This window comes from Gorilla gorilla, chromosome Y, assembly GCF_029281585.2.
Source record: "Gorilla gorilla gorilla isolate KB3781 chromosome Y, NHGRI_mGorGor1-v2.1_pri, whole genome shotgun sequence".
NCBI lineage: Eukaryota > Metazoa > Chordata > Mammalia > Primates > Hominidae > Gorilla > Gorilla gorilla.
The window spans coordinates 34646914-34667094 of NC_073248.2; the positions used below are offsets into that span (position 1 = coordinate 34646914).

Consider the following 20181-nt stretch of genomic DNA (forward strand, 5'->3'; position numbering starts at 1 on the left):
TCTGTGTCATCTGTCTTCATTTTTCTTGCAGGTAAAGTTTTGTCACCCCATGCACCCCTCACCAGATTGTATCCTTACCTCTGTCTGAACTTAATGCTATCCACAGTCTATGTCCTAGGGTGAAATCCCAAAATGATTTTTAAAATGTGCCCCCCACCCCTGCAAGACGTGAATCACCTGTTCAGCTGGGAAGGGAATTCGAGATTAATTCAAGAGACCCTGTGGACAGGACTGCTAATGTCTCTCCTGGGTTGGCCAAAGGACAATAAAACACTGAAAGATATCTCTTTTTTGGTGTTGTGTGCTCCTCTTCTTTCTAGAATGGTGGTTTTTATGGCACACACAATGCCACACACACACAGACATCCAACATTTGCAACAATCCTACAGAAATACCCAACCCAGAAACTACTCAGGATGCATTGTTGTGCAGGAAACACCACCTGCGAGAGAGCCCCACAGCCCAAGCAGAGCCACACAGACAAGCCAACAGAAGTTGGGTAGATACAAAAAAAGGAAGCACTGAAGTGTGTTAGCAACATTCCTTTAAGCAGACTGCACATACAATCACACACACGCATATACACAAACACTCAATGGCACACACGCATTCAGACATCCAACACTTGCAACACTCCACCAGAAAAGTTTGGAGACAAAAAAAAATGAAGCACTGAAGTGCATTAGCCACATTATTTTAAGCAGTCTCCACTTACAGGCACACAAACACACACAAACAAATACACAATGCCACACACACAGGCAGACATCCAAGATTCACAACACTCCCACACACAAAAAAAAGTTGGACAGCTCCTGTGGCTGTGTGATTCTTCAGGAATCCCAACTTGGGAGAGAGCAACACCAAGAAACACAGGAGAACTGTACCTAGAAATTTCAGTGGGGCAAGTTTCAAAAAGACTCACTCCTACAATGCCTTGGCAGGCCTGAGGATTCCAGCATATCCTTTTGCATCCTTAGGGATTTTGCAGTGTATTCCTGGAGCTGTGGTTGATGTTTCTCCAGGCTAGGATCATGGGACAATCCCGTGGATAACACAGAGACAGGTGCCTGTGCATTCTTGAGGAAGGATCAGGCACCTGGCTCTCAGAGCTGTCAGCCTGCTTAAGCAGAGGAAATTGGTACAGGCAGAGCTGGCCTGGCATGGCCAAAAATACTGCCTGTGATAACCCACTGCCAGATCCAAAAAGTCTAGACCATAGGGCCATTTTGGCAGTCTCTGAGGTCAGGTTCCACTGAAGGAGGAGTCGTTTTGAGACTGAACTGGGCTTTGTAATCTGCATCTCTGCCTTCATTCCCCAGAGAGGCTGTGTGCAAGATTCCATTCCCATGGGGACTGGAATGCCCTTTGGTGAGTTTTTGATGGGTCCTTTGGTGATGGAATCATTGCTGAGACCCAAGAGGCAGGTGTGAGCGAAAGATGGCTGGCCCCTTGACCTCACTGTCTCCCATCATCCTGGACCTATCAGGGACTCTCCGGGAGAGGCAGGAACCATGACAAAAGCAAGTCCAAGATAAAGTATTGTTCCCACACCTCAAACTGGCCTCTCATGGGTGCAGATGAGGTTGTGACAGTGTATCAGAGGCATCCGTGGTGATGGCAAGCCAGAAAAGGCTATCCAGTAGTGCTGATCAGGTGCAAAGTGGACCCCCCCATAAAAGCAAAGAAAAATCTAGGTTCATCTGGGAGAACAAGCTGACTTGTGTAGGAGTTCAAACAATGTTCAAAGATTTTTGTCAGAGGACCCAAAAGCCTCCTGCAAAGTGTGAACAACATCAGCCTCCACAAGGAGACCATGACACAAAACCTGGGGCATAGCCAGTCTACACGAAGTTCTTTTTGCTTCCTGAAATTCCTGGTAGCCAAAAGATCTGTAGTGAGAGGCAGTCCAATCCAGCAAGATCCAATGAAAGATCCACTCCACAGCGAAGAAGGACGTGCAGATGAAGTGAAACAAAGCCAAGATTACCAGGCAAATGCAGAACGACTGCCTGCATATCCTCCTACAGGAATCATGCAGCCCTATGATAAAAGTGGGAGAACAAGAGTTTCCATGTTGGTGGCTGTAAGAGGAATTTAAGTTTTTACAAGTATCACAGCTGCCCAGTCATTAAAACTTGACAGTTTAGAAAGAAACACTCACGCAGTGGATTTCCATGAGGGTCTTCCTCTGTGAACTCAGAAAGTTTTAGTGTGGAAGACGTGGATTCAGACCCAGAAAACCCTAGGCTGAAGAGCAACATGAAAGGCAGAAAAAGAAGAGGTAAGTATATAGGCCACATCCTATCCAGCATCAATCCAATACACTCTCCTTTGGCTCCGGATATAAAAGCCCACATATCAGGAGTTTACAAGGATGGCCCCAGTTTGCTCTTGAAATGTTTGCTGTTCGTTGGAGTACTTCCAAATGACCAACTGGCTATGGAGTTGGAAGCACCTTCTGGGTCATCTGTCTTCATTTACTTATTTATTTATTTTTTTGCAGGAGATATTGTGGGACCCCATGAACCACTCACCGGATTGTGTCCTCAACCCTACCTGAACTTATTGCTGCTCACCCTCTATGTTCCAGGATGAAATCTCAAGGCGATGTTGGAGTGCCCACTCACGACATGAAACACATGCTCAGCTGTGACCCATGTACGAGGTAAAGTCAAGCGGCTTTGCAGACAGTACTGCTATTTTTTCTCTCTGGGTTCACCACAGGACAACAAAACACTGGAAGATGTCTTATTTTTGCTGTGGTGTGTTCCTCTTCTTTCTAGAAGAGTGACTTTTTTTTGCAGGGGGAGGTGACTTGAATGCCCATGTGTTTCAACTTGCCTCCCAATTCACTGCAGATTCATGATCCACAGAAAAATAAAGAACATGGAGCCCCACAGCCCAAGCAGAGCCACACTGACCACCCAACAGAATGTTGGGATACTCAAAAAAAGAAGTGCTGAAGTGCATTAGCCACATTATTTTAAGCATACTCCACTTATAGGCACATACATACACACACACAATGCCACACACACACACAAACAACACTCACAACACTCCCACAGATAAATACACACTGGCAGCTCCTGAGGCGCATGGTTCTGTGGGAATCCCCATCTTGGAGACAGCAACCCAAAAAAAACATTTGGGCTGTACCTAGAAATCACTATGAGGCAAGTTTCAAAAAGACTCACCCCTACAACATCTAGGCTGTCCTGAGGAATCCTGAAGATCTTTTGCATCCTTAGGGATATTATGGTTTATTCCTGGGGCTGTGCTTGATGTCTCTTCAAGCTGGCTCACGTCTGCCCCCTCCTAGGAACGTGGGTTATCTCATGGATTCCACAGAGAAGACAGGTGAGAGTTCAAAACCAACACACTTTCATGGAAATCTTCTTCTCCACCAAGTCGCAGGGACTTGTTGCTAGGCAACGGTGACATGCATTGTGATGTTAGCCAGAACTCAAAAATCAGGCCTGGTGCCCTAAGACTAGCACATGCACATTCGTGAGGGAGGCTCGGGTGCAGTGCTGTCAGAGCTGTCACCCTACCTAAGCAGAGGAAAATGGTAAAGGCAGAGCTGTCCTGGTATAAAAAAAAAAAAACGCTGCCTGCAAACACTCACTTCAGGACCCTAAAACTGTCAAACTGGTGAACTCTCCAGGCTGTCTCGGTGGTCGGGTCCTGCTGGAGGCAGAAGCATTTTGTTACTGTGAGGTGGTCACAGGAAACTGCTCTTCTGACTCCATTCAAGAAAGATCTATATGCAAGAATCCATTCCATCAGGGACTGGAATATAGTCTGGTGTGTTGTTGACAGCTCTTTCAGTGATAGAATAATACCTGAGACCCCAGAGGTGGGTGTCAGTGAAAGATGGCCAGGCTCTTGATCTCACTTCCTCCCTTCATCCTGAGCCTCGCAGGGCTCTCTGGGAAAAGCCAGAACGAAGACAAAGGCAAATCAAAGTTGGAGTAATGTTCTCACACTTTGGCCTGGCCTCTCACAAGTGCAAATGAGTTGAGACAGTGTCTCAGAGTCCAGCTGTGGTGATGGCAAGCCTTGAAAGGGTGTCCAGTATTGCTGTTGATGGGCACTGTGGATTCCCCATGAAAGCAAACAAAAATCAAGGCTCACTACAGAACAAACTGTCTTGTGCTGGAGCCCAAGCAATGTTCAATGATTCCTGTCACAGGACCCAAAACCATCCTGCAAAGTGCATACATCCTCAGCCCCCGCAAAGAGACAACAACCCAAAACCTGGAGAGCAGCCAGAATACCTGTCATTTTTTATGATCTCTGAAATCCCTGGCAACTAAATAATCTGTGGTGAAAGGCAGTCCAATCCAGCAACATCCCAATGAAAGAGCCCCTCCACAATGAGAAGGCCATGCAGATGACATAAAACAGAGGCTAGATTACCAGGAAAAGCAAGACACTGTCGCCTGTATCTCATCCTGCAGGAATCATGCAGGCCTCTGATACAAGTGAGAGGACAAGAGTTTTCTTGTTGGTGGCTGTGACAGGAATTTATGGTTTTAAACCTATCAAAATTTCCCACTCATTAAATTGTGACAGTGTTTAGAAGAAAACAGTTAAACAATGGATTCCCATGGTGATCATTCTCCACAAACTGGGAAACCTTTAGTATTTGTGCTCCTTTTCTGTCTAGAAGAGTGGCATTTTTTTTTTTTGCAGGCAGATGTTATTTGGATGCCAGCACATGTTGGCATGCGTCCCAGTCCACTGCGGGCTCATGATTCACAGAAAAATAAAGAACACAGAGCGATGCAGCCCAAGGTAAGCCACATAGACAGGCCATCAACAGGTTGGGAGACAAGAAAGAAAGTAGAGAGAAAGAAAGAAAGAAAGAAAGAAGAAAGAAAGAAAGAAAGAAAGAAAGAAAGAAAGAAAGAAAGAAAGAAAGAAAGAAAGAAAGAAAGGAAGGAAGGAAGGAAGGAAGGAAGGAAGGAAGGAAGGGAGAGAGAGAGATGCTGTAGTGTGTTAGCCACATTGTTATAAGCAGACTGCACTTACAGTCTCACACACACAGAAACACACACACATACCCAATGCCACACAGACACACAGACATCAAACACACAGATATTCAACACTCACAACACCCCACAGAAACACACAGTCCAGGAGCTCCTGAGGCTGTGTGGTTCTACAAGAAGCCCCACCTGGAGAGAGCCACCCTGGTGAACACAGGGGGCCTGTACTTAAAAATCACAGTGGGGCAAGTTTCAAGAAGACTCACCCCTACAATGTCTAGGCAGGCTGGAGGAATCCTGTAGATCATTTTGGATCCTTAGGGATTTTGTGGTTTATTCCTGGAGCTGTATTTGATGTTTCTTCAGGCTGGCTCACATATGCCCTCTCCTAAGATCATGGGACTATCCTGTGGATCCCACAGAGAAGAGAGTTGAGAGTTCACCACTGACACACCTCCACAGAATTCTCCTTCGCCGAGCCGAAGGGACTTATTGCTAGATAATGGTGACATTTATACTGAGGGAAGCCAGAGTTCACAATGAGGCCTAGTGCCCTGAGGCTAGTGCATACACATTCGTGAGGCAAGCTGGGGAGCATGGCTGTCAGAGTTATCAGCCTGCCTAAGTAGACAATAATGCTACAGGCAGAGTTGGCCTGGTATCAGGAAAAAGGCTGCCTGTGAAAAAGGCTGCAAGGCCCTAGAACTCCCAACCTCAGGGACCTTCCAGGCCATCGTGGTGGTCGATTTCCACTGGAGGAGGGGGCATTTTGTGACTGTGAGGTAGTTTCTAGAAACTGCTCTTCAGATTTCATTCTGGAAACAGGCTGTGTGCAAGAATTGAGTACCATGGGTATTAAAATATAGACTGGTGTGTTGTTGAGGGTTCTTTGTGTGATAGAATCATACCTGAGACCCCAGAAGTGGATATCATGAAAAGATGGCCAGACTCTTGACCTCACTGCCTTCCTTCAACTTTGACCTCACAGGGCCTCTCTAGGAAAGGCAGAAACTACAACAAAGGCAAGTCAAATTTGGAACACTGTTCTCACACCTTGTACTGCCCTCTCTTGGGTGCAGATGAGGTTGAAACACTGTCTCAGAGGCCGTTTGTTGGGATAGCCAGCCTGAAAATGGTGTCCAGTAGTGCTGTTAAGAGGCAATGTGGATTGCCCATGAAAACGAAGAAAACCCAAGGTTTGCCTGAGAGAACGAGCTACCTTGTGCTGGAGTCCATGCAATGTTCAGTGATTCCTGTCAAAGAACCCAAAAGCATCCTGCATAGTGCAAACATTCTGAGCCCCCACAACCAATGACATGGAATGCAGCCAGACTACTTGATGACCCTTTTGCTCTCTGAAATCCCTGGCAGCTAAATAATCTGTAGCTAGAGGCAGTCCCATCCAGCAACAGCCCAATGAAAAAGACCCTTCACAGTGAGAATGCCATGCAGATGAAATGAAATAGAGGCTAGATTACCAGGAAAAATTGACACAGCTGTGTGCTTTTCATCCTGCAGGAATCATGCAGCTCCCTGGTAGAAATGGGAGAACAAGAGTTTTCTTGTTGGTGGCAGTAACGGGAATTTACAGTTTTAACAATGTCAAACCTTCCCAGTCATTAAAACGTGACAGTGGTTAGAAGAAAACACCCATGCAATGGATTCTCATGAGGATCTTTCTCCGTGAAATGGAAAACATTTGTTGTGGAAGTCACTGAGCCAGACCCAGAAAACCCTAATCCAATGAAGAACACGGATGTCAATATAGGAAGAGGCAAGTGTAAAGGCCACATCACAGCCAGCATCAATCCATTCCACTCCCATTTGTCTCTGAATATGAAAACCCTCAAATCCTGAGTTTGCCTGGATCGCTCCAATTTCTACTCCAAATGTTCCTTGCATGTTGGAGTACTCCCACCTGAACACCGGGTCATGGTGTGGACTGCTTTTGTAATTAAAGGAATGCAGGGATGGAGTTGGAAGCACCTTCTGTGTCATCTGTCTTCATTTTTTTTTTCAGGTGAAGTTGTGGGATCCCACCCATCCCTCACCAGATTGTATCCTCACCCCTATCTGACCATATTGCTCCTCACACTCTATTTCACAGGATGAAATCCCAAGTCGATGGAAGAGTGCCCCTCATGACAGGAAGCATCTGCTCAGCTGGGAACTGAATTCGAGGTAAATTTAAGGGGCCTTGTTTACAGGACTGCTAGTGTCTCTCCCTGCGGTTGTTGCAGGACTATAAAATACTGGGATATGTCTGTTTTTTTGTGTGTGTATGGTGTGCTCCTCTTCTGTCTAGAAGAGTGGCTTTTTTGCAGGGGGTGGTGACTTGGAGGTTGGTGCATTTTGGCATGCCTCCCAGTTCACTGATGGGTCATGATCCACATAAAAATAAACAACATGGAGCTCTGTAGCCCAAGTAAAGCCACACAGACCAAAAATAGGTCATGAGACTCAAAAAAAAAAAAAAAAAAAAGAAGAGAGAGAGAAGCGCTGAAGTGCATTAGCACATTCCTTTAAGCAGACTCCACTTACAGGCACACACAGACAATGTCACACTCACATGCAGACATCCAACACTCACAACATTTCCAAGAAATGCACAGTTTGGCAGCTCCTGAGGCTGCATGGTTCTGCAGGAAGCTTCACCTGAGACACAGCAACCCCGGCGAAAACAGGCAGATTTTACCTAGAAATCACAGTGCAGCAAGTTTCAAAATGACTCACCCCTACAACGTCTAGGCAGGGCTGAGGAGTCCTGCAGATCTTTTTGGATCATTAGAAATTTCACAGTTTATTCCCAGAACTGTACTTGATGTATCTTCAAAATGCCTTATGTCTGCCCTATCCTAAGATCATGGGACTATTGCATTGATTCCGCAGAGAAGAAAGGCAAGAGTCCACCACCAATGCACGTCCATGGAGGTCTCCTTTTCTGCCAAGATACAGGGTCATGTCGCTTTGCAATGGTGATGTTCATTGTGAAGCTAGCCAGAACTCACAGTCAGGACTGGTGCCTTGAGACTAGCCAATGTGCATTCACTGGGCAGGTTCGAGTATGCAGCTGTTAGAGCTGTTACCCTGCCTAAGCTCAGGACAATGGTACAAAAAGCACTGGCCCGGTATCTCAAAAAATGCTGCCTGAGAAAACCCACAGTGGGACCCTGAAAGTCTCAAACTCAGTGCCTGTCCAGACACTCTCCTCTTGCTGGAGGAAGAGGCCATTCAAGACTGTGAGGTGGCTCTGAAAACTCGTCTTCTGACTCAATTTCTGAAAGATGGTGTGTGCAAGAATCAGGTCCCATAGGGATTGTAATATAGTCTGGAGTGTTTTTGAGGGTACTTTAGATGATAGAATCATACCTGAGACCCTAGAGGTAAGTGTCAGTGAAAGATGGCTGGTCTCTTGATCTCACTGCCTCCCTCATCCTGGGTTTTGAAGGACCGCTCTAGGAAAGGCAGGAACCAATAAAAAGGCAATTCCAAGGTGAAGCAGTGTTCTCACACCTCGTACTGGCCTCTCTTGGTGCAGATGAGGTTAAGACTGTGTCTCAGAGACCCTCTGTGGAGACGCAAGTGTGAAATGGGTGTTTCAGTGCTGTTGACAAGGCAGAGTGGATGCCCCATGAAAGCCTTGAAAAATCAAGGCTCACCTGAGAGAATGAGCTGCCTCATGCTGGAACCCAAGCAATGTTCACTGAATCCTGTCAGAGGACCCACAGGCCTCCTGCAAAGTGCAAACATCCTTAACCCCCACAAAGAGACAATGACCAAGTATCTATAATGCAGCCAGCCTACCCAAAGTCCATTTGGCCCTCTGAAATCCCTGGCATCTAAATAACCTGTGGTGAGAGTCAGTCCCATCCAGCAGCAGCCCAATGATAGAGCCCTTCCAGAATGAGAAGGCCATGAAGATGAAAGAAATAAGAGGCTAGATTAATAGGCAAAAGCCAGGCATGGCTGCCAACTTCTCATCCTACAGGAATCATGCAGCTGTGCAATGGAAGTGAGAGAACTAAAATTTCTTTTTGGAGGCTGTAATAGGAATTTATGCTTTTAACAGTATCAATGAGATCCATTCATTAAAATGTGACAGAGTTTAGAAGGAAACACTCACACAATGGATTCCCATGAGGGCAGTTTTTCATGAACTGGGAAATGTTTAGTGTGGAATTCATTGAGCCAGAGTCAGGAAACCCTAGACCGATGAGAAAAATGGAAGTCAGAAACAAAGAGGGAAGTGTGGAGGCCACATCCCACACAGCGTCATTCTGTTGCACTCCCGTTTGACTCTGGGTATGAAAACCATCAAATCAGGAGTTAGCCAGGATGGACCCAATTTGCACACCAAATGTTTCTGGCATGTTGGAGTACTCCCACCTCAACATCTGGCCATTGTATGGACTGCTTGTGCAATTAAAGGAATGTGCGAATGGTGTTGGAAGCACCTTCTGTGTCATCTGTCTTTCTCAGTGTTGCAGGTGAAGTTGCAGGACCCAATCCACCTCTCACCAGATTGTATCCTCACCCCATCTGACTGTATTGCTTCTCACACTGTATGTCCCAGGATGAAATCCTAAGATGATGGAGGAGGGTCCCCTCACGATGTAAAGTACCTGCTCAGATAGGAATCTAATTTGAGGTAAATTCCAGGGGTCCAGTGGACAGGACTGCTAGTGTCTCTCTCTGAGATGGCTGCAGGACAATAAAATACAGGAAGATGTCTGTTTTTTGGTGTGGTGTGTTCCTCTTCTTTCTAGAAGAGTGGCTTTTTTTTTGCATGGGGAGTTGATTTGGATGCCAGCAGGTCTTGGCATGCCTTCCAATTCACAGTGGATTCATGATCCACAGAAAAATCAAGAACATGAGGTCCCACAGCCCAAGCAACGCCATATAGTGTGCCCACAAAAGGGTTGCAGTCTAAAAAAAAAAAAAAAAAAAAAAAAAAAAAAAAAAAAAAAAGGAAGCACTAACGTGTGTTAGCCACATTCTTTTAAGTGGACTCCACTAACAGGCACACACAAATACAAAACACACACAGTGCCACACGCGAACGCAGACATCCAACAGTCGCAACAATCCCACAGAAAGAAATATCCTGGCAGCAGCTGAAGCTGTGTGATTCTGCAGGATGTCCCACCTGGGAGAGAGCAACCCCAGCGAACACAGGCAGGATGTACCTAGATATCATAGTGGGGCAAGTTTCAAGAAGATTCACCCCTACAATTTGTAGCAGGCCTGACGAATTCTGCAGATCCTTTTGGATCTTAGGGATTTTGTGGTTTATTCCTGGGGCTGAGCTTGACATTTCTTCAGGCTGGCTGAAGTCTGCCCTCTCCTAGGATCATGGGACTATCCCATGTATCTCACAGAGAAGAGAGGTGAGAGTTCAACACTGATGCACCTCCACAAATGTCTCTTTCTCTGCCAAGCCACAGGGACTTCTCACTATGCAGCAGCCACAGTCATTGTGATGCTAGCAAGGTCTCACAATCAGTCCTGGTGCCCTGAGGCTGGTGTATGTGCATTCGTGAAGCAGGCTCAGGTGCCTATTTGTCACAGCAGTCAGTCTGCCTAAGGAGAGAAAAATAATACAGGCAGAGCCAGCCTGGTATCGGAAAAAATATGACTGCAAAAACCCACTGAGGGACCCTAAAAGTCTCTACATCAGAGCCCCTTCAGGCTGTCTGTGTGGTCAGTTTTTCACTGGAGGAGGAGGCATTTTCAGACTGTGAGATAGTCGCTGCAAACTGCTTCTCTGACTGCATTCCCAAATAAGAATGTGTGTGTGCAAGAATCAGGTCACATGGGGATTGCAGTATAGTCTGGTGTGTTGTCAAGGATTATTTTGCTGACACAACCCCAGAGGCTTGTGTCAGCAAAAGATGGCAGAGATCTTGATCTCACTGCCTCCCTTCATCTTGGGCCTAACAGGGGCTCTCTGGGAAAGGCAGTTACAATGACAAAGGCAACTACAAGGTGAAGCAGTGTTCTCACACCTCAGACTGGCCTCCAACGGGCACAGATGAGGTTGAGACAGTGTCTCTGAGGCCATCTGTCGTGATGGCAAACCTAAAAAAGGTGAATATTAGTGCCGTTGAGATTCACTGTGAATTACCCATGAAAGCAAAGAAAAATCAAGACATGTCTGACAGAATGCGATGCCTTGTCCTGGAGTCCAAGCAATGTTCAGTGATTCTTGTCAGAGGACCTAAAAGCCTCCTGCAAAGTGCAAACAACCTTAGCCCCCCAATAAGGCAACGACCCATAACCTGGATGGCAGGAGCCTGCCCGAAGTCCCTTTTGACCTCTAAAATCTCTGGCAGCTAAATAATCTGTGGCAAAAGGCAGTCACATCCAGCAACAGCCCAGTGAAAGTGCCCCTCCACAATGAAAAGGCCATCCAGATGAAATGAAACAGAGGCTAGATTACCAGGCAAAGGCCAGACAAGGCTGCTCATCCTACAGGTATTATGCAGCCATTTGAAAGAAGTGGGAGAAAAAGAGTTTATTTTGGCAGCAGTAATGGGAATTTTCAGTTTTAAAATATCAAAGCTGCCCAGTCATTAAAAGGTGACAGTGTTTAGAAGGAAACACTCATGCAATGGATTCCCATGAAGGTCATTCTCTGTGAACTGGGAAAGCTTTAGTGTGGAAGTTGTTGAGCCAGACACAGGAAACTCTAGGCAGGTGAGGAATATAGAAGTCAGAAGAAGAAGAGGAAAATGTGGAGGCCACATCCCACCCAGCATCAATCCATTCCACTCTTATTGGTCTCTGCATATGAAAGCCCACAAATCGGGAGTTTGCCAGGATGGCCCCAATTTGCCCTCCAAATGTCCATTGTATGTTGGAGTATTCCCACCTTAACACCATGCCATTGTGTGGACTGCTTCTGCAATTAAGGGAATGTGGGGATGGAGTTGGAAACACTTTCTGTGTTATCTGACTTTATTTTTATTGCAGGTGAAGTTACAGGACCCCAACCACCTTTCACTAGATTGTATCCTCACCTGTATCTGACCTTATTGCTGCTCACACTCTATGTCCCAGGATAAAATCCTAGCATGGTGGAGGAGTGTCCCCTCATGATGTGAAGCACCTGCTAGGCTTGGAACTGAATTCAAGGTGAAGTCAAGTGGCCCTTTGCACAGGACTGCTAGTATCTCCCCCTGTTTAGCTGCAGGATGATGAAACACAAAAAATCTCTGTTTTGGGGGGAGTTTTTTGTTTGTTTGTTTTTTTGATGTGGTGTGCTCATCTTCTTTCTAGAAGTGTGGGTTTTTCTGCAGGGGGAGGTGATTTGGACACCAGTGGGACTCAGCCCACCTCCCAATTCATGTCGGATTCATAATTCACAGAAAAATAAAGAACATGAAGCTTTGCAGCCCAGGAAGAGCCACACAGACAGGCCACCAAAAGGTTGGAAGACTCAAAATAACAATAATAATAATAACACTGAAGTATGTTAGCCACATTGCTTTAAGAAGACTCCCTTTACAGGCACACATACACACACAAACACACACAGAGAAACACACAATGCTACACACACACAGACATCCAACACTCACAACACTGTCACAAAAACACACAGCCCAGTGGCTCCTGAGGCTGCTTGGTTCTGAAGGTAACCCCACCTGGGAGAGAGCAACCCTGGGGGAACACAGGCAGGCTGTACCTAGAAATCACAATAGGGCAAGTTTCAAAAAGACTCACCTCTACAACGTCTAGACACATCTGAAAAATGTTGCAGATGTTTTTGGATCCTGAGGAATATTGTGGTTTATTCCTGGGCCTCTTCTTGATGTTACTACAGGCTGGCTTACATCTGCCCTCTCCTAGGCTCATGGGACAATCCTGTGGATCACACATAGAAGGCAGGTGAGAATTCACGACTGATACACCTCCATGGAAGTCTCCTTCTTTGCCAAGGTGCAGAAATTGTCACTAGGCAATGGTGAAATTCATTGTGGCACTAGTTAGAGCTCACAGTCAGGCCTGGTGCCTCAAGACTAAAGCATGCACATTTTCAGGCCCTGTTGTTAGAGCTGTCAGCCTGCCTAAGCAGAGGAAAATGATACATGCAGAGCCAGAAAGTTATCCAAGAAAATGCCACCTGTGATATCCCACTGTGGGACCCTAAAAGTCTCATCCTTAGTGCCCCTTTGGCCATCTTTGATGCCAGGTCCCGCAGGATGAGAATGCATTTCTATTTCTAGACTGTGAGTTTGTCGTGAAAAACCGCTCTTGTGACTCCATTCCCGAAAAAGGCTGTGTGCAAGAATTGGGTACCATGGGGATTGGAATGTAGTCTGGTGGGTTGTTTAGGGGTCTTTGGGTGATAGAATCCTACCTGATACCCCAGAGATGGGTGTCAATTAAAAATGACCAGGGCCTTAACCTCAGTGCCTCCCTTCATTCTTGGCCTCATAGGATCTCTCTCGGGTAAGCGGGAACCACACCTCAAACTGGCCTCTTACAGGGGCAGATGAGGTTGAGACAGTGTCTCAGAGGCTGTCTTTGGTGATTGTAACCCTGAAAAGGGTGTCCAGTAGTGCTAGTGACTGGCATGAAAGCAAAAAAATCAAAGCTCATATGACAGAAAGAGCTGCCTTGGGCTGGAGTCCAAGCAATGTTCAAAGATTCCTGTCAGAGGGCCCTGAAACCTCCTGCAAAGTGCAAACAACCTCATACCACAAAATGAGACCAAGACCCAGAACCTGGGATGCGGCCAGCCTGCCTGAAGTCCCTTGTGCTCCTTGATATCCCTGTCAGCCAATAAATTTGTGGTGAGAGGTAGCCCCATCCACCAACAGCCCTATAAAAGACCCCCTACACAATCAGAAAGGATGTGCAGATAAAATGAAACAGAGCCGGAATTACCAGGTGAAATACGGACACAGCTGCCTGCTTAGCCTTTCGATAAAACCTAGAGAACAAGAGTTTCCTTGTTGGCAGCAGTAACAGGAAGTTACTATTTTAAAATTATCACAGCTGCCCAGTCATTGAAATGTGACAGTGTTTAGAAGGAAACACTCACTCAATGTATTCTCCTGAGGGTCACCTTCCATGAACTGGGAAACATTTAGCGTGGAAGACATTGAGCCATACCCAAGAATCCATAGGATGATGAGGCACATGTATGTCAGGATATGAAAAGGCAAGTGTGGAGGCCACATCCCACCTTGTATCAAGCAATCTCACTGCCATTTTGTTCTGCCTATGAAAGCCCTCAAATCGATAGTTGGCCAGGGTGGCCCCAGTTTGTACTCCAAATATTCCCTGCACATTGGAGTACTCCCAACTAAACACTGGGCCAAGTTGTGGACTGCTTGTGCAATTAAGGAAATGTGGGAATGCTGTTTAAAGCACGTTTTCTGTCATCTGTCTTTACATTTTTGCAGGTGAAGGTGTGGGACCCCATCCACCCCTCATCAGATTGTATTCTCACGCTATCTGACCTTATTGCTACTCACACTGTATGTCCCAGGATGAAATCTCAAGGTGATGGAGGAGTGACTCCTGATGATGGGAAGTATCTGCTCGGCTATGAACCAAAATTGAGGTAAATTCATGGGGCCCTGTGGGCAGGACTGCTAGTATTTCTCCCTGGGATGGCCACAGAAAAATGACACACTGAAGGATTTCTGTTCTTGGCTGTGGTGTGCTGCTCTTCTTTCTAGAGGGTGGCTTTGTTTTTTTCCAGCGGTTGGTTATGAGGACCCCGTGTGTCACAGCCAGCCTTGCAATTCACTGCAGATTCATAATTCACAGAAAAATAAAGAACAGGGAGGCCTCCAGACCAAGCAGAGCCACACAGATGGGCCAACAAAATGTTGGAAGTCTCAAATAAAAGAAGCTCTGCCGTGTGTTATCCACATCCCTTTAAGCAGATTCCACTAACAGGTGCATGCGTGTGTGCACGCGCACACACACACACAAAAACACACAAAGCCAAAAAGCCACACCACACCCAGACATCCAACCCTTGCAACACTCCCTCAGAAACAGCCTGGCAGCTTCTGAGGCTGTGTGTTTCTGCAGAAAGCCCCACCTGGGAGAGAGAAACCCCGGCAAACACAGTGGGATCTACCTAGAAATCACAGTTGGGTGAGTTTCAAAAAGACTCAACCCTACATCTAGGCAGGCCTGAGAAATCCTGCAGATGCTTTTGTAACCTTAGGGACTTTGCAGTTTATTCCTTGGGCTCTGCTTGAAGTTTCTTCATGCTGGCTCATGTCTGCCCTCTCCTAGGAACATGGATCTATCCTGTGGATCCCCCGGAGAAGACAAGCAAGAGTCCACCACAAGGCACCTCTATGGAGGTCTCCTTCTTGGCCAAGCAGCTGGGACTTGTAGCTGTGTAAGGGTGACATTCATTGTGATGCTAGGTAGAGCTCACAATCAGGCCCGGTGCCCGGAGACTAGCGCATGAGCATTTGAGGGCATGCTCAGTGGCCTTACTTTCACAGCTGTCAGCCTGTGGAAGCAGAAGAAAATGGTACAGGTAGAGCCAGCTGGTAATGGGAAATAGGCTGCCGGTGATAACACACTGTGGGACCCTACAAGGCTTGAAATTAGGGTCACTTCGGGCTGTCTCTGTGTTCAGTTCCCACGGGAGTAGGAGGTATTTAGAGACTGTGAGGTGGTCGCTAAAAACTGCTCTTCTGACTCCCTTTCCGAAAGAGGCTGTGCGCAAGAATCAGGTCTTATGGGGATTGGAATGTAGTCTGGTGAGTTGAGGAGGGGTGTTTGGGTGATGGAATTATACCTGAGACCCTAGAATTGGGTGTCTATGAATGATGGTTGGGCCCTTAACCTCACTGTCTCCCATCATTCTGGACCTCGCAGGGCCTCTCTGTGAAGCACAGGAACCAAGACAAAGGCAAGTCCAAAATGGAGCAGTGTTCTCAAACCTCAAACTGGCCTCTCATGGGTACAGATGAGGTTGAGACAGTATCTCAGAGGCCATCTGTGGCCAGGGCAAGCCAGAAAAGGGTGTCCAGTAGTGCTGTTGAGGGGCACTGTGGACTTTCTAGGAAAGCAAAGAAAAATCAAGGTGTGTGTGTGAGAAAAAGATGGCCTGTGCTGGAATCTAAGCAATATTCAAAAATTCCTGTCAGACAACTCAAAAGCCTCCTGCAAAGTGCAAACAACCCACAACGAGACAGCGACCCACAACCTGGAGAGGCACTAAACCTACCCAGAGTCCATTTTGCTCCCTGAAATCCCTGGCAGCCCATAGATCTGTTGTAAGAGGCAGCCCCATCCAGCAACAGCCCAATGAAAGACCACCTCCACAATGAGAAAGGATGTGCAGATGCAATGAAACACAGTGTAGATTACCGGAAAAAAGCCAAACATTGCTGCCTGCTTCTCATCCTACAGGACTCATGCAGCACTCCGATAAAAGTTGAAGAGCAAGAGTTTCCTTGTTGGCAGCTGTAAAAGGAGTTTATGGTTTTAAAATTATCACAGCTGCCCAGTCATTAAAACGTGACAGTGTTTAGAAGGAAACACTGGGAAACCTTTACGGTGGAAGATGTTGAGCCAGATCCAGGAAACCCTAGGCTGACAAAGAATATGGAAGACATGAAAAGAAGAGGCAAGTGTGGAGGCCACGTCCCACATTGTATCTATCAGTCTCACTTTCAACTGGAGCAGAGTACGAAAGCCCTCAAATTGGGAGTTTGTCAGGATGGCCCGGTTTGCACTTCAAATGTTCTCCACACCAATTGGAGTACTCCCACCTGAACATCAGGCCATAGTGTGGACTACTTGTGTAATTAACGAAATGTGAGAATGCAGTTGGAATCACTTTCTGTGTCATCTGTCTTCACATTTTTTGCAGTTGAAGGTGTGGGACACCATCCACTTCTCACCAGATCACATTCTCACCCCTTCTGACTTTAATGCTGTTCACACTCTCTTTCCCCAAATGAAATCCCAAGATGATGTAGGAGTGCCTTCTCAGGATCTGAAGAAACTGCTCAGTTATGAACCAAATTCAAGGTAAATTCAAGGGGCCCTGAGGACATGAATGCTAGTGTTTCTTCCTGGGATGACCACTGGACAATGGAATACTGAAGGATGTCTGTTATTGCGTGTGGTGTGCTCCTTTTCTTTCTAGAAGAGCAGCTTTTTTTGGCAGGCAGAGGTGATGTGGACCTCGGTGTGTCACAACCAGCCTCCCAGTACACTTTGGATTCATGATCCAGAGAAAACTAAAAAACACAGAGCCCTGCAGCTTAAACAGAGCCACACAGGCATGTGACCCAAAGGTTGGCAGACTTAAAAAAAAAAAAAAAAAAGAGTTCTGCAGTGCATTAGCCACATTCCTTTAAGCAGACTCCACTTACAGGCGTGCGCGCACACACACACAAACACACAGTGCTAAAAAAAGCCACACCCATACACAGACATCAAAGACTCACAATAATTTTACAGAAACACACCGCCCAGCAGTTTCTGAGGCTGTGTGGTTCTGCAGGAAGCCTTACGTGGGAGACGGCAACTCTGGGGAACACAAGCGGGGTGCACCTAGAAATCATAGCGGTGTCAGTTTCATAAAGACTCACCTCTACATGTGTAGGCAGGCCTGAGGCATCCTTCAGATCCTTTTGGAACCTTACAGATTTTGCGGTTTATTCCTGGGGCTTGGCTTGACGTATCTTCTGGCTAGCTCACGTCTGTTCTCTCCTAGGATCATGGCACTATCCTGTGTATCCCACAAAGAAGACAGGCAAGATTCCATGGCTGATGCACCTCCACAGAGGTCTCCTTCTCCGCCAAGCCTCAGGGAATTGTGGCATTCATGGTGAGGCTAGCCAGAGCTCACAGCTCAAGCCTGGTGCCCTGAGACTAGCACATGTGCATTCGTGGGTGGGCTTGGCACTCGGCAGTCAGAGCTGTCAGCCAGCCTAAGCAGAGGAAAATGGTATAGGCAGGGTGGGCCTGGTACTGGGAAAAAAAATGCTGTATGCAATAACCCACTGTGGAACCCTAAAAGTCTCATACTTGGGGCCCCTTTCGGCTGTACCGTGATCTGGTCCCACTGGAGGAGGAGATGTCTGGACTGTGAGGGGGTCGCTGAGAACTGCTCTTCTGACTTTATTCCTGAAAGAGGCTGTGTGCAAGAATTGAGTCCCAGGGGGTTTGGAATGTTGTCTGGTGAGTTGTGGAGGGTTCTTTGGGTGACAAAATCATACCTGTGACTCCAGAGGTGGGTGACAGTGAAATATGGCCAGGTTCTTAACCTCACTGCTTCCATTCATCCTGAGTCTTGCAGGGGCTCTTGGTGAAATGGAGGAACCATGACAAAGGCAAGTCCAAGGTGGAGCAGTATTCTCACAGCTCTAAGTGGACTCCCACAGGTGCAGGTGAGGATGAGACAGTGTCTCAGAGGACATCTGTGACCATTGCAATCCTGAAATGTTTGTCAGGTAGTGCTATTGAAGGGCACTGTGGACCCCCCATGAAAGCAAAGGAAAATCAAGGCTCACATGAGAGAATGAGCTGCCATGTGCTGTAGTCCAAGCCACGTTTAGAGATTTCTGTCACAGGACCCAAAAGCCTCTTGCAAAGTGCAAACAATCTCAGCCCCCACAAGTAAACCATGACCCCAAACCTAAAGCGCAGTCAGCCTACCCAAAGTCCCTCTTGCTCTCTGAAATCCCTGGCAGCCAATAATTCTGTGGTGAGAGGTAGCCTCATCCAACAACAGCCTGATGAAAGAGCCCTCCACAATGAAACAAGACAAGCAGATGAAATGAAACAGAGCCTAAATTCCCAGGCAAAAGCCAGGTACAGCTGCCTGCTTCTCCTACAGGTATCAAGCAGCCCTCTGATAAAAGCTGGATAACAAGAGTTTCTTTGTTGGCTACTGTTACAGAAATTTAGTTTTAAAACTATCAAAACTGCCTAGTCATTAAAATCTGACAGTGTTTAAAAGAAAACACTCATGAAATGGATTACTTTGAGGGTATCTTCCGTGAAGTGGTAAATGGTTAACGTGGAAGATGTAGAGCCAGGCCCAGGAAAACCTAGGCCGATGAGGTACATGGAAGTCAGGAAAAAAGAGACAACTGTGGTGGCCACATCAAACCTCACATGAAATGATCTCACCCCCATTTGGCTCCTGGTATGACAGTCCTCAAATAGGGAGTTTGCCAGGATGGCTCCAGTTTGCACTCCAAACATTCCCTGCACATTGTGGTGCTCTCAATTGTACACCAGGCCATGGTGTGGACTTGCTTGTGTAATTAAGGAAATGTGGGGATGCAGTTGGAAGCACATTCTGTGACATCTATCTTCACATTTTTTGCAGGTGAATGTGTGGGACTGCATCCACCCCTCACCAGCTTGTATCCTCACCTTTATCCGATGTTATGGCTGCTCAAAGTATCTGTCCCAAAATGAAATCCCAAGACAATGGAGGAGTGATGTGAAGGTCCTGCTCAGCTAGGAACTGAATATGAAGGGGCCCTGAGGACCGGACTGCTAGTGTTTCTCCATGGGATGTACACTGGAGAATAGAGCAGTGAAATATTTCTGTTCCTGGGTTTGATGTGCTCCTCTTCTTTCTAGAAGAGTGGCTTTTTTTTTCCTCAGGGGGAGGTTATTTGGACCCTGGCAGGTCTCAGCCAGCCTTTCAATTTACAGCGGATTCATGATTTGCAGAAAAATAAAGAACACGGAACCCAGCAGCCCAAGAAAAGCCACAAAGACAGACCAGAAAAAGGCTGGGAGACTCAAAAACAAGAAAGCGCTGCAGTGTGTTAGCCACACTTTTTTAAGCAGATTCCACTTACAGGCATGCACACACACAGAGAAACAAACACACACACAAATGCAGACATCCAACACTCACAACACTCCCACAGAAACACACTCCTGGCAGCTTCTGAAGCTGTGTGTTTCTGCAGGAAGCCCCATGTGGGAGAGAGCAATCCCGGGGAACACAGGCACGCTGTATGTAGAAATCACAGTGGGATAAATTTCAAAATACTCATCCCTACAACATCTAGGCAGTCCTGAAGTATCCTGCAGATCCTTTAGGATTATTAGGGAATTCACGGATTATTCCTGGGGCTCTGCTTGAGGTTTCTTAATGCTGGCTTACATCTGCCCTCTCACCCTCTCCTAGGATCATGGGACTCTCCCGAGGATTCC

General features: G+C 46.7%; 1 long non-coding RNA gene across 1 annotated transcript in view; it reads right to left on the reverse strand.

Moving 5' to 3' along the window:
- The window catches only part of LOC134757961 (uncharacterized), a 28265-nt gene extending 25482 nt beyond the window's left edge, over nt 1–2783 (reverse strand). Inside the window, exons 1-2 of the long non-coding RNA XR_010132645.1 lie at nt 2561–2783; nt 2166–2251 (exon numbers count right to left, since the gene is read on the reverse strand). This is a non-coding gene — a long non-coding RNA (uncharacterized lncRNA). The remainder of the gene's footprint in view (nt 1–2165; nt 2252–2560) is intronic.
- Nucleotides 2784–20181: the final 17398 nt, after the last annotated feature.